The 21,372-nt window shown below is 48.1% G+C and overlaps 1 protein-coding gene across 2 annotated transcripts in view; it reads right to left on the bottom strand.

Annotated features, from left to right (window-relative positions):
* POM121 (POM121 transmembrane nucleoporin) overlaps positions 1-21,372 on the bottom strand; it is a 103,971-nt gene that overhangs the window by 25,244 nt on the left and 57,355 nt on the right. The gene's annotated exons all lie outside the window — the stretch shown is intronic.

Consider the following 21,372-nt stretch of genomic DNA (forward strand, 5'->3'; position numbering starts at 1 on the left):
AGCTAAATTAATAGCGTAGTCATTTACAATGCCAATAGTTATAACTTTCGCAAATGTGACCCCTATAGCATTTGTAATGCAACATGTTTTGTATTTACGTGACTTAGATGTATTGATATTACAAATAACAATGGCTTATAATTTTTTAAAATATTTAATACTTAAATAATTTATTTAATTTGTAATGTCAATAGCTTAAACTTTTGTAAATAACTTTTGTGAAGATTATGTTCAGTGTTTTTTATTGTGATGAAAATCCAAGAACAGAAGTGAAATATTAACCTCTTTTTGTGATTTGTAATAAAGCTTGAAAGCTTGAAAACAGCTTGAAACATTGAAAGAACATATTTGAACCAGTGATGCTGTAGTGGTGCTGAGTGTTGCTGGAGTGGCGCCGAGTGATGCTGGAGTGGCGCCGAGTGATGCAGAGTGATGCTGGGGTGGCGCAGAGTGATGCTGGGGTGGCGCAGAGTGATGCTGGGGTGGCGCAGAGTGATGCTGGGGTGGCGCAGAGTGATGCTGGGGTGGCGCAGAGTGATGCTGAGGTGGTGCTGTGGTGATGCAGAGTGATGCTGGGGTGGTGCAGAGTGATGCTGGGGTGGTGCAGAGTGATGCTGGGGTGGTGCAGAGTGATGCTGGGGTGGTGCAGAGTGATGCTGGTGTGGTGCAGAGTGATGCTGGTGTGGTGCAGAGTGATGCTGGGGTGGTGCAGAGTGATGCTGGGGTGGTGCAGAGTGATGCTGGGGTGATGCTGTGGTGATGCTGGGGTGGTGCAGAGTGATGCTGGGGTGGTGCAGAGTGATGCTGGGGTGGTGCAGAGTGATGCTGGTGTGGTGCAGAGTGATGCTGGTGTGGTGCAGAGTGATGCTGGGGTGGTGCAGAGTGATGCTGGGGTGGTGCAGAGTGATGCTGGGGTGGTGCAGAGTGATGCTGGGGTGGTGCAGAGTGATGCTGGGGTGGTGCAGAGTGATACTGGGGTGGTGCAGAGTGATGCTGGGGTGGTGCAGAGTGATGCTGTGAGGGTTCTGTGGTGGCGCTGAGTGGGAGATGGGGAGAGGGAGAAAAAGGAGAGCGGCGAGAGGGAGAAAAAGGAGAGCGGCGAGAGGGAGAAAAAGGAGAGCAGGGAGAGGGTAGAGAGAAAGGGGGAGAGGGAAAGGGGGAGAGGGAAAGAGGGAGTGGGGGAGTGGGGGAGAGGGGGAGAGGGGGAGGGAGAGAGAGAGAACCATGTTATAGACTCCAGCACCATGAAATACCAGGAAGGCACGTTTGGTTTAGGAGCTTGATGCATAATAAAAAAAAGAAAATCACAGACGCATTACTCCACTTTAAGGAAGCAACACTTCCAACATTATGTAATTGCCCCTCTGTCAAACAGAGGACTGGAGTTAAGATGCCCCTGAAATAGGCCATACACCAAGTGAATAAGTGGCCTAGATCGTGAAAAAGTGGGATCCCTGGTCACCGTAGCTTGTAATCGACCTCAGCAGCATGAAATCTTGAAGTGCACGTTTGTGAATGTTCGGCCAAATGGCTCCTATGCTTTTTTACAATTATGTACACCCACCACGCTTCGCTTTAAAAGTACACTCGATATCGGAAGGAAGAAAGGCTGCTTGGACTCATCATGAAAAGAAGTGTCCAAATGCTGGGGAAGCTGTAGCGAAAACGAAACTAGTTTAAAAGAGCACGAGAGAAAGTTATCTGCGGATGGGGAGGCCATGGGCAGCAACAGCAGGGGTGGGAGGGGGGAGGAGAAATGAGAGTAAGGCAAAAACGAAACAAGTTTAAAAGAGCACGAGAGAAAGTGATCTGCGGATGGGGAGGCCGTGGGCAGCAACAGCAAGGGTGTGAGGGGGAGGAGAAATGCGAGTAAGGCTGTGGGCGGGGAGAGAGAGGGGAGGGCATGAGGAAGAGGGAGAGGAGAGGAGAGAGAGCAGGCAGAGAGGGAGATGGGGAGAGGGAGAAACAACACCTCCTCGGTGTTACAGACAGCCTTACAGGTCATATCACACGGTAGGAGGACCTACGGTGCAGGCGGCGGTAGGAGGACCTACGGTGCAGGCGGACCGGGGTGAAGTGAAGCTCACATTAAATGCACAGCCCATACATTCCATGAGTCACACAATGTCAATGCCTCGAGCTGACAACGACAAGCAGAGTGGCAAACTAAGTTATACGCAAGTCATAACGCATGACTCTTAAAATTTAGTTGAATTGTGGTCTTACCACTCCCTTTGTGATCACCAAAACTAGGGGAAAAATGGTAGTGCCAGAGGTACAACGAGACAGGAGAAACTGGAGGCCGTGGGCAGCAACAGCAGGTTGGGGGGGGGGGGGGGGGGGAGATGAGAAATGCGAGTAAGGCTGTGAGCGGGGAGAGAGAGAGGAGGGAGAGAGGGAGGTGCAGGCGGACCGGAGTGAAATGAAGCTCACATTAAATGCACAGCCCATACATTCCATGAGTCACGCGACGTCAATGCCTCGAGCTGACAATGACAACCAGAGTGGAAAGGCTTTATACACTTATAATCGGGGGTGACCAAGTGAAAAAGTGGCCTAGATCGTGAAAAAGTGGGATCCCTGGTCACCGTAGCTTGTAATCGACCTCAGCAGCATGAAATCTTGAAGTGCACGTTTGTGAATGTTCGGCCAAATGGCTATTTTTTTTACAATTATGTACACCCACCACGGTTCGCTTTAAAAGTACACTCTATATCGGAAGGAAGAAAGGCTGCTTGGACTCATCATGAAAAGAAGTGTCCAAATGCTGGGGTAGCTGTAGCGAAAACGAAACTAGTTTAAAAGAGCACGAGAGAAAGTAATCTGCGGATGGGGAGGCCGTGGCCAGCAACAGCAGGGGTGTGAGGGGGAGGAGAAATGCGAGTAAGGCTGTGGGCAGGGAGAGAGAGGGGAGGGCGAGGGGGAGAGAGATGAGGCGGAGCAACACCACCACCCTTTTGGACAACCTCACCAACCTCGGACTTAAACAACTCGTCACTACCCCCACCCACATCGCAGGTCACACACTCGACCCTATCTTCACCTCCAGCAAACATGTCTCCTTCAGCCACACCACAGCTCTCCTCTGGACTGACCACAGCTGCGTTCACTTTACCTACAACAAGCCCACATCCAACAACCACCCCCAACCCACTCTGCAAAGAAACTGGAACAAAATCACCATCGACCAGATCTCATCGCTTCTTCAAAACCCCCCAGCCCACTCCTCTAACCCAGACCAAGCAGCCACCAACCTCACCCAATGGTTATCCAACAGCGCCGACATCCTAGCACCTCTGAAAAAACGACAAATCAAACTAGGCAGCAAGAAGGCCTCCTGGTTCAACGATGATCTTAAGAAATCCAAGAAACTCTGTCGCTCCCTTGAGAAGGCCTGGAAAAAAGACCCAACCACCAGCACCAAGGACGCCTTCAAAAACGCCACCCGCATACACCATCAACTGATCCGGAATGCCAAGAAAGCCGCTTTCAAGGACCGACTAGATAACGCCCACAACAGCAAGGAATTATTCAACATCGTAAAGGAATTTACCAACCCCTCGGCCAACTCCAATGACATCACCCCCTCTCAAGCCCTCTGCGACTCCCTAGCCTCATTCTTCCACAACAAAATTGCAGACATCCACAACAGCTTCGACAACCGCCCCATAGACCAATCCACCCAACCCCCTGCAATACCCCCACCCCCCCTGAACATCCTCAATGACTGGAAGCCAATCTCCACGGAGGACACTATCCGTCTGATGAACTCTATCCACTCAGGATCCCCCACAGACCCATGCCCTCACCACATCTTTAACAAAGCAGACTCCAATATAGCACCACACCTCCGAGACGTCATCAACCGCTCCCTCAACTCCGCAACCTTCCCGGAAAGCTGGAAACATGCCGAACTCAGCGCCCTCCTGAAGAAACCCACAGCTGACCCCACCGAACTCAAAAACTACCGCCCTATCTCGCTCCTCCCATTCCCGGCCAAAGTCATCGAGAAAGCGGTCAACAACCAGCTCGCCGCATTCCTTGAAACCAACAAATCCCTCGACTCCTCACAATCCGGCTTCCGAGCCAAGCACAGCACTGAAACCGCCCTCATCGCAGCAACAGACAACATTCGAACTCTACTGGACAATGGGGACACAGTCGCCCTCATCCTCCTCGACCTCTCCGCAGCCTTCGACACGGTCTGTCATAGCACCCTCTTACAACGCCTCAGAAACGTCGGAATCCAAGGAAAAGCACTGGAATGGATCACCTCGTTCCTCACCGGAAGAACCCAGAGAGTTCGCCTCCCACCATTCAAGTCAGAAGCCACTGAAGTCATCTGCGGCGTACCACAAGGATCTTCACTCAGCCCCACCCTCTTCAACGTATACATGAGCCCCCTCGCGGTCATCGCACGCCAACACAACCTCAACATCATCTCCTACGCCGACGACACTCAACTGATCCTATCACTCACCAGAGACCCCAACACTGCCAAAACCAACCTGCATGAAGGAATGAAAGAAGTAGCCGAATGGATGAAGCACAGCCGTCTGAAACTGAACTCAGACAAAACAGAAGTCCTCATCCTAGGCACCTCCCCCTCCGCCTGGGATGACTCTTGGTGGCCAGAGGCCCTTGGAAAAGCACCCATCCCGACGGACCACGCACGGAACCTGGGCGTCATCCTGGATTCCTCACTCTCGATGAACAGACAAGTCAACGCCGTTTCTTCATCTTGCTTCAACATTCTTCGCATGCTCAAAAAAACATTTCGCTGGATCCCCACCGAAACTAGAAAAACAGTCACCCACGCTCTGGTCACGAGCCGACTGGACTACGGAAACACCCTCTACGCCGGTACCACCGCCAAACTCCAGAAAAAACTCCAACGCATCCAGAACGCCTCAGCCAGGCTCATATTAGACATCCCGCGTAAAGAACACATCTCTGGTCACCTGAAAAACCTCCACAGGCTCCCCGTCAATAAGAGGATTACTTTCCGCCTCACAAAGCACTCTACGAAATCGGACCCGAATGCCTCAACACACGACTGTCCTACACCCCCTCCCGCCAGCTACGAACTTCCAACCAAGCCCTCGCCACTGTACCTCGCATCAACAAAACCACCATGGGAGGTAGATCCTTCTCCTACCTGGCAGCTAAAACCTGGAACTCACTTCCCACTCACCTTCGCCTTACTCAGAACCACCTAGCATTCAGAAAGCAACTTAAAACGTGGATATTTGACAAGTAATTCCCCACCCTTATTCCAGCGCCTTGAGACCCTCTGGGTATGTAGCGCGCTATATAAATTTATTGACTTGACTTGACTGACTTGACTTTGAAGAGCTGCTGGAGGCACCACGCTGGGGAACAGATGGCTGGCTTTGATGTGCACGCGCTTTTAAGGTCAATGCGCTTGCGCATTGAGCTTGCTTTTCACGAGCAAAGCATCAAATCGACTGTTTGGTTAAGATCTGGTTAAGCCCCTATATTCTCGCAAGCGCATTGACAGACGAAACCTAAAAACTTTGTCTCCCGTGAACACCAGATTTGTTCACCCACAGACTCTGGCTCCGGCCAAATTTGCACCACTCTGCACCTGCTGCCCATGGCCCAAGTTCAAGGGCCCAACACCACGCATAGGTTTCCCCTGTGATCTTGACCCGAGATCTGGTAATCTCTAACCTGCCTTGAATCTCCCAGCGAAGCCTGCAGCCTCTTTCTGGAGGATCCCACAACCGCGACCAGAGCTGGTAAGAAAAACCAGACGCCTATAGACATCCCTGCACCTGAAGTCCCACGGCCTTGAGTGGTCCAACTTACCTCTCCAAAAAGATCTTCGTCCCGAGCCTGTAATCTTTGTTGAAACCGAGGAATCCCCATTCAAATCAACAGGGCACCCGACGCCAAACCAGCACCCTGCACCTAGCCGCCCCGCGCCAATGCGGGTGTACTTTAGATGCTAACTCTGAACCCACTTTGCCCCGAACCTAACACCAGGAGCTTTGCTCCCACATCAAGGTGGCCCGCTCGCAAGCAGCCACCAACCGGAGGCCTTCTATCCCCCATTGGATCACATTGGGCCTCAGCACTCTGCACCCAGCTGGCCTAGTGCCGCTGAGAGTGCTTTGAGAGTGCATCCTAGACCCTGGGGGAACACTTGTTCTAACCCAAGAAACTCAACCCAAAAGACTGAGTACTTACCTGGTAACCAATAATTCATTTCTCTCCATAGGAATACATGGACTGTTTTTCTGTGAAAAATGTTAAAGTGTGGAATTGATTTGCATGGAAACCTGAAAATGTACAATTGTGCAAAACCAATTTTACTTACCTTTTCTCTAGTAAATGTCCTGGAGTGATATCTAGGCACATAACACAGAGTAGAAAAAGTAACTTAAAAAGTAATCTGTACAGTAATTTAAATACCTTGACTTGCCTGTATTTCAAACAACCACATTTGAATTAGCACTCACTTGTAAACACTGCATAATATTTTGCCAAGCATTTATTTCACTTACTTGTGCCAGGATTGGTTTGGTTTTAGAAATAAAATGACTTAATTTTATACAATTGGTTTGAGTTCAGTCTGAGTGTGTGACATTTGCTGACGTAGTGTGTACAACAATTGCTTAACAGTACCCTCTACTTAAGCCTTGCTGCTCAAATACAGTATCACAAATAGAAAGTAAGGTGCTATATACTTTTACCTCTGCCAACCTTTGGGGATCCACTGGACTGTGCACACTACCTCATTTTAGTATAGTATATACAGATCCAGGTTCCTACACAATACTTAATTATGGGCTAGTCATGGTTTTTACTTTAAAAAGGAGAAAGCTAATATCAGGAATAACATTAAAAAATATATATAAAAAGTTTGATTTGCGAAACAGTACCAACCAGTGGGCAAATTCTCAGTGGGAATATTAATTTAAAACCCCTCCGAAAAGGTGCCTCAGGTAACCAAGAAATAATAATTACGCACTTATATGAGGATAATTACGCACTTATATAGCGCACGACTACCCGGAGGCATCTCGGCGCTTGTACGAATACCGCAGAGGAACCCTTCCTGGCCTTTCCCTGTGAGGAGCCCACTCCTGGGCACCCCCAAGGTGAAGTCGGGCATCCTCAGCGTTGTTGGGGCCGTTGTAGAGATTAAGCAAGCTATTGCCCAGAGGCGCAGAGTGGGGCTCATGATCAGAATAGGCGCCGAAAATTATCAGATCCGAGGAAATTGAGCCCAAGACCCGCCAAGGCAGGAATTGAACCCTGGTCCCGGCCAGACTACTGCATCAGGGTCTGCCGCTCTAACCATTGAGCCACACTTCTCTACTCTAGAAATAATCCACATATCAAGGATTGGTCACAGAAGGGAACCAATTCTCCATCAAACTTAGTCCATTTCTGTCATCTACAAGGCACCAATTGACAGTGCCTGAAAAAGTAAAACAAGTAGTTCTCATTGAGTAAAATTAACATTTAACTCTTTGCACATAAAGTTACACCTACAGACTGTCACCAGTTATTCGTAGTTCAGACCAAAGGTCTTTGGCCTTAAAAAAAATAATTTTGCAACTAATAGTCTGGCCTTCAAACTTTGAATAATTATGAGGTTATTACCAGTCGCACCAAAGAAAAAAAAAGTAAACAGGCTACAGGCAAGCCTAATATTCCAACATATTTATATAGGTATTATAATAGGTTGCTCTAGAAAAGGGGAAAAGTCTCCTCGTCAGACCCAAAAATACATGGGTGCATTAAAATGGCCCCTTGAGAGACAAAGGAAAAATTACACTGAGACTTTACTTCCATCATAGCCACAAATCATGTGTGACTCATTCTGTTTACTGGTTACTTGCAACTCTTCTGGGCAATAGTTGCAGGATTCCTTTGCCAGAGGGCTTTGACAACCAGCAGACAGGTCAAACATACTTTTCTGCTCTTGTGAGCCTGCCTTCTCCCTACTTTGAGGCTCTGAAGCACACTTTTTTCCTGCATAGGTGACGCACACTATGCTAGAACATGGTTATTTTGTGTACATCCGAATTAACTGTTCTATTTACTCTGATGCGGAGTGGCAATGGTGCTACATTGTATTCAAGTTTTAAACTCCCTCAACACCCTGGAGTAAGCTTTGACCGCTAGTCCTCATTACAAAGCACCCAATTCCCCAAAAAACTGGGAATTGATTGGTATTGTGGCCCTGGGATGGCAGCTAAAAAAGACTGAACACACACAAGATATCGCCCAGTTACCACAGACTGGTCCACAAGAATGACTCACACTTTAGTACTAAACATGGCACAGAATATTGGTAAACTATGCTGGGTTAGAGTGGAACCTCGTAGGACCTGCTCACAAGGATCCCCCAGTCATAAGAGTGCCCTCCTAGCCTGGGAGCCAACCCTAGGAGAAAATTATATTAGCATCTAGCCCCTTCCAATTGTCACAGGTTCATGTAAAGTCTTAGAAAACATCTGTCCGCTATACAGAATTAGCCTTGCTTAGGAGGATTGGGTTTAGAGCAGACTGACTACGCCAATTTACAGCTGAATCACAAGACTACCTGGCAGCAGACAAACTATATAAGCAATGCACATTGGACCCTCAATTGGTTACAGGACCTACATCTGAAGACCAGTTCCAGTGATAGTAAACATAATGCATCACAGAAACGTGGGCCAGCAAGTTTAGACCTTGCAAGCACCTCAAATAATGGGGTTAGGCATGTGATAGATCACCATGTGGGTAAAATAGTCATTTTCAATGGTTTCATATTACAGACCAGGCAGAAGGTCGGTTAAAAAAAAAAGACATGCTGCAGAAAGCGCTAGCACAGTGTGGGGGTCAACTGTGAAGAACTGGCCCAAACCGCAACTCTTAAAGCCTGCTGTCACATGCTAAGGTAGAAGCAGAGGAACAAATAGTTTACCTGTAGGTGTAGTTTTGCAGCATGAAGAATTTTCTGGATTCACATGGCATGCATTATTCCACCATCTAGTGGATGGGTCCAGATTTATCCAACTTTCCTTCTTGTTTGTTGGACCTTTCTCTATTTCTTTGGTTTTAGTAGGTGGTGGGCGCCAACAGATTTGCCCCTTTGCTGCTTCCGGTTTACATTGTAGCTCCTCCTCCGGAAGCTCATACCTTCAGATTATTTTCACTGTTTCTCCCAACTTCCTGGTGGAGTCAAGGGGTCGGTTATGAATCCAGAAAATTCTTCAAGCTGCAAAACTACACCTACAGGTAAGAAACTATTCGTTTGCAGCAGGAATCTTTTCTGGATTTACATGCGGTGCATAGATCATGTAGCAGTATCAGTCCAAAAGTGGTGGTTGGGTTGAAGATGAAAGTAGGAGTTATTGACCATGTGGTTTCTAAACAAATACATTGTAATGGTGAGTTTGCTAGAAAGGCAATCGCTGCTCTTTTTCCCCTTGTTGAGTGAGCCTTTGGCACAAAGAAATATTTTCTCCTGCTTTATTATGACAAAATTTAAAAGTCTCAGATCCCCTCTATCCACTGTGCCTTTAGTCACTAATGTGTCCATATCTTTATCTGCGAAGGGCTGTTTTGCTGTCCTGTAGGTCTGTTTTTTCCATATTGCAAATTACTACTCTAGCATCGAATGTGTGAAGAGCTCTTTCTGCACGATTCCTGAGTTTTGAAAAATAAATCAGAATTAGAATAGAATGTGATTCGGGCTTAGGGAGAAATTGTGGATCTGTTCCCCTGACAATTCTATCCGTGTGGATTTGCATATATAGCGCTTGAATTGAGAGCTTGTAATTTGCTCACTCTCCTTAGAGATGTTATGGCCACCACAAACGTGGTCTTTAAAGTGAGCATCTTTTTTGAGTCATAGTGTGAAGGCTTAAAGAGTTTTCATTAGTTGAATTAATACTAGATTATGGTTCCATGTAGGTGCTATAGTTGTCTTGGGGGTGGGGGCAGGGGGAGGGGGATAGGGGAAGCAATCCTTTTGGCTCCCTCCAAGAATATTTTGGTAACTGGAGCAGTGAAAAAGCTTTCCTATAAGCCATCTTGTGTAAGCTACTATGGCTGCTAAATGTGCCTTTAATGAAGCATGTTACTTTAAAGTCTATTAAATAAGATATGTTAATAATGCAGACTCCTCTGTATTCTTAGTAAACCTCTTAAGGCACCATAAAGAATATATTTTCTATTTAGAAATGTAGCCCCTCCTGGTTTGGCTCCTGTAGACGTAGAACTTGGACCACTTAAAAATCTAAGAAAAAATATGGCAGTACTAAAGAGAAGCAAGGAAACAGACTGTTAAGCTCAAGATATCTGGTTCTGGATGAAGAACCCTTCCTTAGTTTAACAAAAACAGATCTTGTTGAAACAGAAGTTTTTTAAAAGTACCCCTGTGCCAGCTAAATTAGATCGGAGTACCAAGTTTGTCTTGCCAATTGTGGAGCAATTCAAATTAATGCCATGTTACTTCTCTTGCATTTGTAGATCACCCTGTGCAACAGTGGAATTGGAGGAAAAGGTGTAGGCAAATGTCCCTGACTAATCTAGCGACAAGGCATTCCCTAGAGATCGATTGTGAGGTAGTCTGGATGCAAAGCTTTGGCATTTTGTGTTCTGAGGAGTTGCAAAAAGATCGTACGAGTCTCCCATATTTTGAAGATTCCTCAGAGGACTTTCTGGTTCAATTCCCATTTGTGGGAGAGGATGCCTATCTGAGGAGCTTATGTCCTACCATATTGTCATCTGGAACATGAATTGCTAATAAATGTATTCTCTTTTTAATTGCCCAAGTCCAAACCTCCTGACCTAACCTTGATAACTGAAGGGATTGTGATCAGTTTGTTTATATAAAACACTTGCTATATAGTGTCGGTTTCGATCAATAAGGTTTTCCCGAACTGCTCCCGAAAGGCTTTTAAGGCTAGGAAAACTGTCTTTAGTTCAAAGAGGTTGATAGAAGAATTGCATCCTTTTCCGGCCATACCCCTCGGATTTTGAGTGATTTCATATGTTCTCCCCATCTGTGGTAATCGTTACTGGCTGCGTTGGTTGCTAAAATGCCACGCTGGAGTTATGTTTGACCTGCTACACCATTTAATTTACTCTTGAATTTTCTGCGTGCTAACCACTCAATCCTACCATCTCCCTGTTGCTGGTGACCATTGCACTGGTAAACATTCCTGAATGTCACATGTGAAGCCACACATAAGGCATTAGTGGGATGAAAGAAGGAGTAGTTTCTTACTTGTAACTCCAGTTCTGTAGTAGGGGTATCTGTTATAGTCATAATCTAGTGAATAGTCCCGCCCATGTCTGTGGACCCCGGAGCAATCTAAATAGTCTCTTAAGTTGTCTTCTTCTGCAGTCCTGCATAGACACTTATAATGCAGCCTAAAACTACAAGTGTACACTGGCCAGCGGTTCATCTTGAAGTGAAAAAGATAGCCAAATAATATTACATTTTAGACACTTTGTAAAGTTTCACAGCTAGAGAAACTCCCCTTCACAAAAATCCTTTGTCATGATAGAGAGGAAGGGTTGGACAGACAAGCCCCATAGGCTGCCATTATGTGTCTGGAAATGGGATACCGTGCCTTTAAGGAACTCTCCAGAGACCCTCGGTATCCCAGGATGCACAGCCAAAGGCCTTTTACTTTTAGTTCTTTTTGAAGGCTAGGCCTGTAGCATTCAGTACATTATTATTTCATCCACTAGGGAGGAGGGCGGGCGCTTATGACTATAACAGCGATACCCCTACTACAGAATGCAAATGCTACTTACCAGTATGCATCTGTTCTTGGCATGTAGGGCTGCTGACATTCATATCTGTGCATAGATCGCCGCCTAGTGTTGGGTCCGGATGATTGCACATTGTTGTCCTGGAAGAGTCTTCGAAGTATCACGAGATAGGTGGCTCCTCCCCTGGACTACAGTGCGCATGGGCATCGCCTCCATCCCCAGATTGTTTTTAGCCATTGGCAGAGATGGAGTGAAGTATGTGAGTGATGACCATGCTATGAGCATATATATATACATATGAATGAATACTGCAGCTGCTACAGGCGCCGGGGAGGAGGGTGGGCGATATGAATGTCAGCAGCCCTGCCAAGAACAGATGCATACTGGTAAGTAGCATTTGCAGTTCGAGGCATGTGGGCTGCTGAATTCATATCTGTGTAGCAGTCCCTCCATTAGCGGCGGCCGCCCGTGCCAGCTGCAGCAGTCTGAAAAAGTGTTTTGAGAACAGCCTGACCAACAGCTGCCTGCTGTTTGGAATGCACGTCTACACAGTAGTGTTTAGTGAAAGTATGTGTGGTAGACCATGTGGCTGTTCTACAGATATCTTCTAAGGGAATGTTACCTAGGAAAGCCATAGAGGCCCCCAACTTCCTGGTGGAATGGGCCCTTGGTGGGATAGTGAGAGTGCGTTTAGCTTTAGCGTAACAGATTTGAATGCATTTCACGATCCACCTAGCGATCCCAGCTTTGGAGATAGCGTTTCCCTTGTGTTGTGTGGCAAAAGCAACAAAAAGTTGCTTGGTTTTGCGAAAATCTTTTGTCCTGTCTACATAGTACATCAAGGCTCTCAACATCAAGGGTGTGGAGCATCCGCTCCGCCAGCGTCTCTGGGTTTTGGAAAAACACCGGCAACTCAATTGTCTGGTTTATATGGAATTGAGATACAACCTTGGGTAAGAATTTAGGGTTAGTACGGAGCACAACCCTGTTAGCATGCACCTGGAAGAAAGGTTCTTGGATGGTGAGCGCCTGCAGCTCGCTAACCCTCCGTAGCGATGTAATTGCTACTAAGAACGCAACCTTCCAAGTCAGAAACTGAAGCTCACAAGAGTGCAGTGGCTCGAAGGGAGGACCCATCAGCCTTGTAAGAACCACATTGAGGTTCCATTCTGGAGCTAGTGGGGTCCTTGGTGGAATGACTCTTTTGAGTCCTTCCAGAAAAGCCTTGATAGCAGGGACCTTAAAGAGTGACAGGTGTTGCCTATTTTGGAGGTATGCTGCCATAGCAGACAAGTGAATGCGGATGGAAGAGTACGCCAGATTGCATTGATATAGGTGGAACAAGTAACAAATGATGTTTTGAATAGAAGCATCTAGCGGGTCAATATTGTGGTTAACACAGTAGATGACAAACCTCTTCCATTTAGCCGCATAACAAGCTCTAGTAGTGGGCTTCCTCGCCTCCCGAATGATGTCCATGCAATCGGGAGGAAGATTGAGGTAGCCAAACTCTAGGACTTCAGGAGCCAGATCGCCAGGTTGAGCTGTTGCGGATCTGGGTGCTGAATGTCGCCATGGCTCTGCGTCAGAAGGCTGGGAGTGAGATGAAGCCTTTGATGCGGTACCACGGAGAGTTCCAGAAACGTGGTGTACCATGGTTGGCGAGCCCACGTTGGAGCAACCAGGATGAGCGTCATCGAGTGCTGCCTGAGCTTGCGTGCCACCAGCGGTATCAGAGGTGCTGGGGGAAAAGCGTACGCAAATCTGCCTGACCAGTTCATCCACATCGCATTGCCCTGTGATTGCGGGTGTGGGAACCTGGCGGCGAAGCTTTGGCATTTTGCGTTCTTTCGTGGCGAACAGGTCTATCTCTGATGACCCCACTTTTGGAAGTACGGTTGGAGTACTGATGGATATATATCTCCCACTCGTGCATTTGATGGCTGTGCCTGCTGAGCAGATCCGCCATCTGATTGTCCTTGCCCGGGAGATGCTCTGCCATGAGGAAGATGTTCCTCTGAATGGCCCACTTCCACATGCTCTGAGCCAGATGAGACAGCTGCGGAGTGTGTGTGCCTCCCTGCTTCTGAATGTAGTACATGGCCGTCATGTTGTCCGTCCGGATCAACACGACTTTGTTGCACAGATGTACTTTGAATGCCTCCAAGGCCATGAAGATTGCCATCAGTTCTAACACACTGATGTGCATCTTCCTTTGCTGTAGTGTCCAGAGTCCCTGCACTGTGTACTGGAGTACATGCGCTCCCCATCCCTGGAGAGAGGCGTCCGTTGTCAGGATAATCTGTGGCACAGGCTCTTGGAATGGTCGGCCCTTGCAAAGGTTTTGTGGATTCCACCAATGCAGAGAGTTGTATGCCCGACCGCTCACCAACACTAGGTCTGTCAGTTGCCCATGAGCCTGAGTCCACTCACGTGCAAGGCACTCCTGAAGCGGACGCATATGTAGTCTCGCGTGCGGGACAATGGAGATGCAGGAGGCCATCATGCCTATCAACTGCATGAACACCTTCGTTGGAAGCAAGTGCTGAGGCCTGAACCGCTGGATCAGCGCCTAGATACTGGCGATTCTCACTGAATTTGGCTGCGCAGTGGCTGCCAGAGTGTTGATTGTCGCGCCCAGATACTGTCGCACGTGGGCGGGCTGGAGATGGGACTTTGGGTAGTTCAGAGAGAATCCCAGCTCGTGCAGGAGATGAATGGTGCGTGACACGTGGTCGACGCACTGCTGTTCTGTCTTTGCTTGAATGAGCCAGTCGTCCAGGTAGGGGTAGACGTGGACGTTCTGGCGACGGAGATGCGCCGCCACAGTCGCTAGGCACTTTGTAAAAACCCTTGGCGCCGTGGTGACCCCGAACGGCAGAACCCTGAACTGGTAATGCTGGTCTTGAATCGTGAATCTGAGATACTTCCTGTGGGAAGGATGCAGGGGGATATGAAAATATGCATCTTTCAGATCCAGTGTAGCCAGGAAGTCTCCCTGCTGAAGCAGGGGGAGCACTTGCTGTAACGTGAGCATATGGAAGTGCTCCGAGAGAATGTACCAGTTTAGGGGCCTGAGGGATCCGTCCTTTTTGGGGATCAGAAAATACAGGGAGTAAACCCCTGTTCCCCTTTCTTGCAATGGAACGAGCTCTATTGCCCCTTTTTGCAGCATGACTAGAACTTCCTGCTGCAATAAGGTCAAGTGCTCGCCGGACATAGGACGGCTCCTTGGGGGTATGTTTGGTGGAATGGAAGTAAGTTCCAGACAGTACCCGTACTGGATAAGAGACTTGACCCACCTGTCCGTGGTGATGGATTTCCACGCTGGCAGGAACTGCTGGAGTCTCCCCCCGACCGGTGTTGTATGGTCGGGGGGCAGTGACAAGACGTCACTGCTTGTTGGCGGTGGTGGACCTGGAGCTGTTTCCACGTCCCCTGCCCTTGACGTTATTGCCTCTGTAGCCACCTCTACCCTTGTTGCTGTACGAGGTTTGGGTGTTACTCTTGTAATACTGTATGGACTGCGATGCCTGACCTCTTGAGGAGCCTCTGGAATTGGAGCGGCGAAAGGAACCACTCCGAAACTGCTGACTTTGGAGGGCCCCCATAGACTTGGCAGTTTCCGTATCTTTTTTCATCTTTTCCAGTGTCGCATCCACCTCAGGGCCAAACAGGTGGTCAGGATTAACTGTTTGATTCAGTATTGTAGTTTGAATGTCGGGTTTGAACCCTGAAATTCTAAGCCAAGCATGCTGTCTAAGCAACACACTGGTGTTGATCGCCCTGGAGGCTGTATCTGCCACATCTAGTGCACATTTTATAGATGCATTCGTGATGAGCTTTCCTTCCTGAATCAGCATTTCTCCTGCCTCCTTGTACTGGTCAGGCAAGTGTTGCAGTAGTGATTCTAAGGTGTCATAATGAGCCCTATCATAGCGTGCAAGTAGGGCCTGTGTGTTAGAGATTCTCCAAATATTAGCTGCCTGTGCAGCAATTCGTTTGCCTGAGGCCTCAAAGATCTTGGACTCTTTGTCTGGGGGAGGAGCGTCACCAGTGGTCTGCGAGTTCGCCCTCTTCCGAGCGTTGGAAACAACCAACGAGTCCAGTGGCAAGTGTCCCTTGATGTATGTTGGATCCGAGGGCGCTGCCTTATATTTCTTGTCAATGCGAGGGTTGACGACACGCGCCCGGGTGGGCTCCTTGAAGACCTCCGTTGCGTGTTTGAGCACCCCCTTAAGCATTGGTAGTGTTTTGACTGACTTCTCAGCCACTGAGAAAGTGTTGAATAAAAAGTCCACATCCACAGGGTCCGAGTGGAGCTCGACGTCGTGGTTAGCCGCAGCTCTCTCGATCAGAGCGTTGAAGGCCGCCGAGTCCTCTGTCGGGGACGTCTTGGCCGCAAAAAGTTGCGTGTCCTGGCCCGACTGCGGGTCCTCCGGGTCGCCTCCGGCCGACCAAGGTTCGTGCTCCTCCTCCGGATCCGAGTACGCCAGATAGTTGTACTCGGCGTCTTCGTCGTCCCCATCGCCTGCGGCGGAATGCGTTGGCGAGTGTCCTAGGGCTTGTGGAGACATAGGTTCTACCAGAGCCGAAGATTCCGCAGAGTCCCTGTTATTTTTGAGAGGGATCCGAAAATGTTCAAACACCGGCTCCGTGGTGATTTTCCTCTTGAGGAGAGACAGTTTCCCGGTGTTGGCGTCGATGACCTCCCGACGTTCCTCTTCAGCAAGCGGCTGGAGCCGAAGCTTTGACACCACCAAGGCAGCTTTCGGCGTCAATACCTCCTTTGAGGGCCCGCCCTGTTTCGGCGCGAAAGCCTTCGGCGTCGACTTGGGCGGCAGGGTAAAACGGATAGGCGTCTGCGCCTTCGCAGGCTTCGGCGTGAGCTTAGGCGCCACAGTGTCCTGATCGGGAACCACACCGCCCTTCCGTATCCGCTGCAGGGATTCCGCTACCTTCTTCGTTAAGGCCGGAGAGGGCTTGACCGGCTCGAGCGATTTTCCCGCGTCGAGAGTCCGATCGATGGCAGGCACCTTCTTCGGGGCCGACACCTCACGCGCCCTGTCCCCAAGGGCCCTGTGCGCGTTGTCGCCCTGACGCTTCTTTGGAGCCGTCTTCGGGTCCACGACCCCTTTCTGCGCCGACGCAGCCGCGTCGGTCGACTTCGCCTTCGGCGCCGACCCCGAGGGCTTCGGGTCGGCCATCTTGGCGTGGCTCTTCAAGTCGGCCATCTTGAATTTTTGGGAAGTTGACGCCTCCAGAACCTTCTGCCCCAGCGCAACTTTCACTTTCGGTTTCGCACCCGAGGGTGCGTGACCAGATGGCTTCACTTTCGTTTTCAACAACGGGAGTGGCGCCTCAGAAATGTCCGTGACCGGGCCCGGAGGCGGGGACGTAGGACTTATAAGTAGATCTTGGGTAAGGCCCGAAGGCGATCCCTCGACCTGGGCCGTATGAAGGGGATTGACCCCTGAGTCCGGTTGGGGATGCTCCTCCTCCGAGCTATCCCCTACAGTGGCAATAGCCCGCTCGTCGTCCCCTACCTCGTCGGCGACTTCGTCAAAGTCCTCATCACCCGCGTCGTAGGCCTCCCCTTCGGACGCGGGACCAGATTCCGAACCTTGTACGTCGTCCTCGTCTCCAACAGATTCTTGGAAAATGTCGTCTGGTGGGGGCGCCGCGGTAGCCGAGAACTTAGCCTGGAGCCTATTGGCCCGACGAATCTTCAGAGTCTTCTTGCACCGGAATTTCGAACACGCCATGCAGCGGTCTTCGTTATGGTCCGGTGACAAGCATGTATTGCACACGGGGTGCACGTCGAGGTGTGAATATTTGGAGTTACACACCGGGCACTTCTTAAACGGTGTCCGCTCCATAGCAGAAATGTAGTGTAGGCCCGTCCGCGCCGAAAGCACGCGGAAGGGTAGCAAGAGTTCGGAGCTGAGAGTCAGACAAGAAACCCGAACGCAACTATACCGACGCCCAGCCTAAAGACCTATTGGTCTCGAGTAGAAAAGTTGAACAACTATCGGTTCCGACAGAGGGAACCGAAACACATCCGAACCCAATGGCGGAAAAAAACAATCTGGGGATGGAGGCGATGCCCATGCGCACTGTAGTCCAGGGGAGGAGCCACCTATCTCGTGATACTTCGAAGACTCTTCCAGGACAACAATGTGCAATCATCCGGACCCAACACTAGGCGGCGATCTATGCACAGATATGAATTCAGCAGCCCACATGCCTCGAACCTGGAGTTACAGGTAAGAAACTACTCCTTCTGTAGTAGGGGATCTCTGTGTATAGTCATAATCTAGTGAATAGAATGGCAAGCCCATCCCAACAAACCAGCGGTGGAGGAAACAGATAAACCTATTACTGTGCAAACCGATTTCTCAACGAAGACTGCCCAACCTGAGCGTCTGCTCTGGCTTCAGAGTCCAGGCAGTAATGTTTGGCAAAGATATGGACCGACTTCCAAGTGGCAGGCCTGCAGATATCTGCAATGGGAACGTTACGTAGCAAAGCCGTTTTAGCTGCTTTGCCCCTGGTAGAATGGATCTTATTAGACTTTTGGTAACACAACTGGATAAAGGACACTCCATCTAGAGATGGACTGTTCAGATGTGGCAAGACCAGTCCTGACTGAACCATAATTGACAAACAATTGGTCTGACCTACGAATGTCTTTAGTCTTATCTAAGTAGAACTTAAACACCCTTCTTCCATCCAGGGAATGAAGATAACTCTCCGCCAGAGAGGAAGGATGTTGAAAGAACGTAGGTAAAGTTATTGTCTGATTGACATGAAAATCAGAAATCATTTTAGGCAGAAACTTAGGGTGAGTCCTCATGACAACCTTAGAAGCATGAAACACTGTATAAGGCTTGTTGTAAACACTTTTGCTGTGTGTTGGCTTTGATGAGCCAATCATCCAGATATGGGAAGACATGAATTTACGGTCTTCTTAGATGAGCTGCTACTACTACTACTGCTAGACATATTGTGAATACTCTAGGTGCAGTAGTCACTCCGAATGGGAGTACTTTGAATTTATGGCGATTTCCTATTTGCGATATGCTGGCTGAACAGGAATATGGAAGTATGCATCTTTCAAGTCTAGTGAGGACATAATGACGCCTTGTTGTAGAAGTGGAAGCACTTGTTGAAGGGTAGCCATATGGTAGTGTTCTGAAAGTATGTATAGGTTTAACGGTCTAAGATCGGTCGTAGAGACCAGTCCTTTTTGGGGATTAGGAAGTAAAGTGTGTGAATGTCTGATCCTTGGTGTTGTAATGGAACTGTTTCTATAGCTCTTTTTGTTAGAAGAGCTTGTACTCCTTGTTTGAGGAGCTGTTGGTGTTGTAGCGAGAGTTTGTGATTTTGAGGAGGAATATTGGGAGGATTTCTGGTAATTTCCAGGCATGAACCATGTTGGATAATGTTGAATACCCATTTGTCTGATGTTACTGATTGTCAAATGGGAAAGAATTGTAGTCTTTCCCCGACAGGTGTTTAATGGGGGGCAAGTGGGGGTGCTGGGGGGAGGGAATTGTAGGAAAGTCACTTTCTTGGGGGATGGAGAGGTTGGTATACCTTTACCTCTGCCTTTAAAATAGTTTCCTCTGTATACACCTTAATAAAAACCTCTTGATGGAGACTGTTGCGTGTTTCACGTGTATGAGGATACATTGACATCTGAGGAATTACCTTTGGATCCTCCTCTATAAAATGAGCCTCAAAAGGAGACTTGGATGGTGACTGAAGGGGCTCACATTGATTTCACCACTTTTTTTCATTTTCTCAAGTGACTCATCTACTTGAGGTCCAAAAAGATGGTTTGTCAAAGGGAGCATTAAGAATAGTTTGGTTAACCTTCAGTTTAAACCCAGAGATTCTGAGCCATGCATGCCTTCGAGAAAGAATGCTGGTGTTAATACAACTTGCTGGAGTATGAGCAGCATCTATTGCACATCTGATAGATTTACCCTCCTGTTTTAATTCTGGTCATTCTTTCTTGTGTTCTCCTAGGAGATATTGGAGTAACTGATCCATTTCATCCCAGTGGGCCCGGTCATATCTTACAAACAGGCCTTGTGTGTTGGCTATACGTCAGTGGTTGGCGGATTGTGAGGCCACCAGTTTCCCTGATGCATCCATCAATTTAGATTATATATGGAGGCAGTGCATCTGCTGAAGTTTGGGAAATTGCCCTTTTCCGAGGATTGGAGACAACTAAGTAATTTAAAAGGAAAATGTCCTCTATTGAAAATTGGACTAGTGGAGGTTATTTCTCGTCAACCCTGGGTGTTAAAATACGAGCCCGTACAGGGTCCTTAAAAATATTATAAGCATGCCGAATCATGCCTTTTAACATAGGTAAAGATTTGCCATCTTATGAGATGTTCCTAAAGTTCAAATAAGAAAATAATCCAAGTATTCCTTATGTAGTGTGGTTCCATGGTATAATACTGCTCTGAAAATGAACTACTGGTATGCTGTATTGTGATCACGGTGATGGCTTTGTAGGGTATAGATCAGGATCATTATCAATTGGAGGATCAATGTTTTAATCATTTCATGGATCCATTGGTGGCTGAGTGTGTGGAGAACCCTGTGGTGTAATGTCTAAAGGGTTTGGGCCTTGTGGTGGTAAAGATGGAGGAGGAATTTGAGGAACAGGGTGGACAGGGCTTATATCCATGTCCTTTTTCTTCTTTAGAGGAATTTTAAAACTTATATCCTCTGAAGGAATGTTTGTTTTAGGTGTGACATGTTTAGCTATGTGTCAAGTGTCTGGATTAATGTAGATTTTCTTCTGCTTAGGATCTAGTTTTTCCTGGCATAATCTCCAACATGGGTTCTGGAGGCTTTTGAGGAACATACTTTGTTTTCAGTACCTACATTTTCAAGGCCAAACTAGTATGGTCCTATTTATCCTTTGGAGCCGAAGGTTCCGATGCCAAAGGTAGTTTTCCCCTCAGTGTAGAGCCAAAGGGTGGGGAGTTAGAAGCAGTGTCTCGGTGCAAACCAGGGCCAGAAGGCAGTGGTGGCCAGAAACCTTTTATCTGGTGGAAGAAGGTTTGAGGGGCAAAGGGGCATGGGTACTCTGTCTCCTTGGAACGTCTTTGGACTCTAACTATTTTCGGCACCAAAACAGATTCTTGGATAGAGAAGGCCCCCTCTTCCTCCAAGGTCTCAATTTCTTTGAGCTCAATATCGTATCCGATGATATCTGAACAGCAGGTTGGGGGGAGGGGGAGTGTTCAATGTTCTGCCACTGCATGTCCCTTCGTCGAGCCAGAAGATCCTACAAGTCTTCTTTGATAGGAAATATTGACAAGCATCACAATCTTCCTTGGGCTCCGGTGAGAGGCACAAGTTACAGACTTTATGCAGGTCGGTGTATGGATACTTGGAGTGGCACTGAGGGCAGAGTTGAAACAGTCTGTTCCATCGGTAAAAGACTGGCCGTTACAGAACGGAGAAGTCTACAGTCGCAGCTGCCCGAAGGCCGGAATCAAGGTCTTCTCTACTAAAGGCAGTTTACGTATTTCACGACATGCAGAGAATGAAGCGTGTACGAAACTACAGACGAGGAAACAGAGGATTGCTCAT

This window comes from Lissotriton vulgaris, chromosome 2_1, assembly GCF_964263255.1.
Source record: "Lissotriton vulgaris chromosome 2_1, aLisVul1.2, whole genome shotgun sequence".
Classification (NCBI taxonomy): Eukaryota; Metazoa; Chordata; class Amphibia; order Caudata; family Salamandridae; genus Lissotriton; species Lissotriton vulgaris.